At 41.0% G+C, this 4,966-nt stretch overlaps 1 long non-coding RNA gene across 1 annotated transcript in view; it reads left to right on the top strand.

Annotated features, from left to right (window-relative positions):
• The window catches only part of LOC121272338, a 522,524-nt gene extending 518,228 nt beyond the window's left edge, over positions 1–4,296 (top strand). The window contains exon 3 of the long non-coding RNA XR_005941871.1: positions 4,208–4,296. This is a non-coding gene — a long non-coding RNA (uncharacterized LOC121272338). The remainder of the gene's footprint in view (positions 1–4,207) is intronic.
• Positions 4,297–4,966: the final 670 nt, after the last annotated feature.

The following is a 4,966-nucleotide window of genomic DNA, read 5'->3' as shown; positions in this document are numbered from 1 at the left end:
TTGCAAAAATGGTAAAATACAGAGTTAAAGGCTCTGTATGAGAATGTGCGCAACATTTGGAATAAAATGGATGAGTTGCTAGCACAGAAATAAATATGTATGATCAGACAGCTATTATGAAAGATAAAATAAATGTGGATGCTGGAAATCCAGAACAAAAACAAAAATACCTGAAAAACTCAGCAGGTCTGACAGCATCTGCGGAGAGGGATACAGTTGACGTTTTGAGTCCGTAAGACCATTCATCAGAACTAAGACATATAGAAATGAGATGAAATATAATGAAAATATGGTTGCAAAGTGACCAAGGCTGGGACATGAATATTCAAGGAGATTTGACATTTTGGAAAGAAAGCTTGGAAAAGTTGGTGGGGTAGTTCTGTTAATTAATATGGACATTAGTACAGTAGTGAGAGATGGTCTTAGCTTGAAAAAGCAAGATGTAGAATCAGTTTGGATAGATATAAAAATTAGGAAAGGAAAGAGATCACTTACAGGAGTAGATCATGGGTCCCCTAATAGTAGGACAGAGCATACAGGAAGAAATAAATGGGGCATGTAAGGAAGGTACCGCAATAATCATGGGTGACTTTAATCCAGATAAAAATTGGGTGAATAAGCTTGGCAAAGGTAGCCTGGAAAATGAGTTCAAAGTGTATTCATGACAATTTCTTAGAATAATATTTTCTTGTACCAACCAGGGAGTAGGCTTTTCTAGACCTGGTAATATGCAATAAGACAGGATTAATTAATAACCTCATAGTAAAGAAGCTACTAGGCAATAGCAATCATAGCATGATAGAATCTCACATTCAATTTGAAGGTGAGAAGTGTGGGTCTGAGCCTAATATTTTAAACCTAAATAAAGGTGATTATTAGGGTAAGAAGGTAGAGTTGGCTAAAACGAACTGGGAAACTAGGTTATAAGGCAGGACAGTAAAGACGTAGTGGCAGACATTTAAAGAAATATTTAATAACACTCAGCAAAGAATTAGCCCAGTGAGAAAGAAAGATTCTTTGAGAAGGAACTAACATACGTGGCTAAATAAGGAAGTTAAGGATAGTATCAAACTGAAAGAAACACTGTGTAATTCTGAAAAGATTAGTGAAAGGTCAGAAAATTGGGCAGATTTTAAAAACCACGAAAGAAAGACTACAAAAGTAATAAAGGGGGAGAAATTAGAGTATGAGAGAAAGGTAGCTAGAAATATAAAGACAGATAGTAAGAGCTTCTGGAAGTATTTTAAAAGGATAGCAGCAGTTCAAGAAGGCAGCTCACCACCACCTTCTCAAGGGCAACCAGGGATGGGCAATAAAAGCTAGCCTAGTCAGCGATGCCCATATCCTATGAGTGAATAAAAGTGAGAGTTGGCCCTCTGGAGACTGAGTCTGGGAAATTCATAATGGAAAAAAATGAAATTGTGGCACTGTTGAACAGGTATTTTGCATTTATATTCACAGCAGAAGGGCTTAGAAAATTTCCCCAAGATACTTGAAAATTAAGAGGTGAAAGGGAGGGAGGAACTTAAAACAGTCACCATCACCAGGGAAAAGGTATGGGAAAACTCTTAGACCTAAACGTGGACAAGTCCCCAGGACCAGATGGCCTGCATCCTAGGGTCTTAAAAAAAGTGGATACAGAGATAGTAGATGCATTGGTTATAATCTGGAAGGGTCCCAGCAGGTTGGAAAATATCACATGCAATACCTTTATTCAAGAAAGGAGGGATAAAGAAAGCAGTAAAGTACAGGCTAGTTAGCCTAACATCTGTCATTGGGAAATTGCTAGAATCCATTACTAAGGAACATATAGCAGGTACTTAAATCATAATAGAATTAGGTGTAGGGGTTAACATATTAGCATGATTAAAGTACTGGTTAGCTGAAGGGAAGTAGAGATTAGGGGAAAGTGGTTCTTTTTGGGTTGGCAAGCTGTGACTATTAGAGTGCCACAGGGATCAGTGCTGGGACCTCAACTATTTACAATTTATATCAATGACCTGTAAAGGAACTGAATATATGGCAGCTAAATTTGCCGATGACACCAAGATATGTAAGAAAGTAAGTTGTCAAGAGGGGGTAAAGAGTCCACAAAGGGCATAAATAGGTTCAGTGAGTGGGCAAAAAATTGGCAGATGTAGAATTGTGTGGAAAAATGTGACCTTATCCACTTTGGTAGGAAGAATAGGAAAGCAGTATACTAGTTAAATAGCGAGAGATTGTAGAACTCAGTGGTACAGAGGGATCTGGGTATCCTGGTACACGAATCACAAAAAGTTAGCAAGTGATTAGGAAGGCAAATGGAATGCTGGTGTTTGTTGCAAGGGGAATGCAATATAAAAATAGGGAAGTTTTACTGCAGCTGTACAGGGCCTTGGTGAGACCATACCTGGAACACTGTGTACAGTTTTGATCTCCTTATTTGAAAAAGGATATAATTGCATTGGTAGCAGTTCAGCAAACGTTCATCTGACTCATTCCAGGAAGGAAGGGCTTATCTTATGGTTTCAGGCTGGCCCTATAACCACTGAAGTTTAGAAGAATGAGACATAACCTTATTAAAATGTATAAGATCCTAAGGAGACTTGATAGGATGGAACTTCCTGGAATCCTGGAACTCCCTTCCTAACAGCACTGGAGGTATACTGACACCACATGGCTTGCAGCAACTCAAGAAGGTTCTCACCACCACTATCTCAAGGAAGTTAGGAATGGGCAATAAATGGCTGGCCAAGCCAATGATGCCCACTTCCCATGCAAAAGTAAAGAAAGAGCATACTGGGGACATGTCTTCATTTGTGGAGAGGAGTGGAACTTGGGTACACAGTTTAAATATAATTGGTCTCCCTTTTAAGGCAGAGGTGAAGAGAATTGTTTGTTTCTCTCAGGAGGTGATTAATCTGTGGAATTCTCTTCCCCAGAAATCAGTGGAGGCAGTGTCATTGAATTTATTGAAGGCTGAGATGGATAGATGTTTGATAGACAAGGGGTAGAATCTTGCCCTTGGATGGCAGGCGGGCCCCACCGGCTGGGCGGTTGGTGGACAGCCGACACCCGCCACCGAAACGGGTCCCGCTGCCATTTTGTGTGGGCGGGTCAATTAAGGCCCACCCAGCAGTCTGCCCGACAGGAAGTGCTATGCACTTCCTGTGCTGGGGTGTGGGGGAGGGATTCACCATCTGTCAAAGTGCACTCTTTCCCAAATGCACGCAAAAGAGCACACTGCTCCCTGAGGCAATGTCCTGTCTCAGGGAAATTAGTGACAGGTAAGAAAAGTCAAAAAATAGAAAAATTAAAAAATTATTCACATGTCCCCTTCATGTGACAATGTCACACAAGATAGGACATATTAATAAAAAGGACGTAAACTTTATTAGACTTTTTCAAAACAGACATGAAACCTCATCCCGCCAGTGGATGAGGTTTCATTCTTTATCAGAAGCCCGCTGGGGACATGCTTTCCTTGAGTGATCACCAAGTGTAACAACAGGAAGAATACCAGAATAAGAAAAGACTCTCAGAGAAGGTTCCATAATGCAGGGAAGAAACAAGAATGGATGACAGAAGAGAAGTAGAAGGCTGAAGTCTGCAAGAGGAATGACGCACTGCTGTGTAGAATCATCTCAGGAAGTACATCGCCCACATTGTTCTGTAAATTGCTGGCTACACGGGCAGGTCTTTAATTATCTTAATTAGCCTGTCACGGGCCTCAACTGGCCATTGACAGGGCAGCGGGCAGACAGCTGATTTCGCTTTCCACCTGCCTTCCTAAAAATTTAAAGGGACTGGGATGATGGCAGGGGTTCCTCCCAATGTCATCCCACATCAATTTCCCGTCGGCGAGTGGGCCCAGCCCCCAAAATCACCAACGGGAAAATTCAGGAAAGGGAGCAAGGTTTATGGGGGGCAGACAGGAAGTGAAGCTGAGACCACAATCCGATTCAGATCAGCCATGATCTTATTGAGTGGCAAAGCAGGCTTGAAGGGCTGAATGGATTACTCCTGCTCCTAAGTCCTATGTTTCTATGCCTGTGCGAGTCCAGCAGCACCTTCACTAGGGGAAGAGAGTAATTTCAGAATAAAAAGTTTGCACGTCCAGTTCCCATTATAAATGTGGACACATGATCTTGTAGACGACAGGAACTGCATGTAAGTATAAGATTTTTCATTTAGAGAGAAATAAAAGATTTAACTCTTTCTTTTGCAGGTGAAAATCCAGAGGCCACAGATTAATACATATGATTACATTTCTCAATTAAAATAAATTCATGTTGCCTACTTTTGTTTATTATTGATATGCACATTTCTCATTTTGTCTTGTAAATTGTATTTTGGTGTAATACCATGCGGATGCTCTACCATTAAAGTAATGAATTATTTCTTTGAGAATCTTAGGTGTGTGTCTTTTCACAATTTGAACAATTAGAGCACTGGGAAGCTACAATGACATCAAACAAAAACACACAAAAATGAGATGAACTAAGTTGGAAGGAAGTTTGTCCAGCATAGACTTGTTGGGTCAAAAGGCCTGTTTCTGTGACATAAAGTTCTATGTCATTCTGTGTAAAAGTGCCCCCTTTGAAAGGGACACAAATAATGAAAGTTAAATCATAAAAAGGGAAACTTTTAGCTTAAATAATAATATTTTGCTAATGTCCAACAAACAATCCAATCCCTGTGGTGTTCACTGATCGTAGGTGGAATCAAGCGTACCGTATGGTGGTGGGAGGGGGGGGACCATGAAATCCTCCTCCAGAGCCATCCAGAGAGGATCAATGGTGGCCCTTGTGAACAGATAGCTTCAGTTGTGGCACCTCTGTGGCTCTGTCGCACGGTCACGTAAAGGGGTAAGTATCCATCTCTTCAAGGGATAACTCTTGTCCCTAGAAACCATCCAAAAGCTTTGAGGGGTGGAATGAAGAACTATGGTATCCTGAACTTCCACGACAGCTGTCAGGAAATCAAG

Source organism: Carcharodon carcharias, chromosome 33 (genome assembly GCF_017639515.1).
Source record: "Carcharodon carcharias isolate sCarCar2 chromosome 33, sCarCar2.pri, whole genome shotgun sequence".
In the NCBI taxonomy this organism is placed as follows: domain Eukaryota; kingdom Metazoa; phylum Chordata; class Chondrichthyes; order Lamniformes; family Lamnidae; genus Carcharodon; species Carcharodon carcharias.
This window is presented reverse-complemented; position numbering and strand designations above follow the sequence as displayed.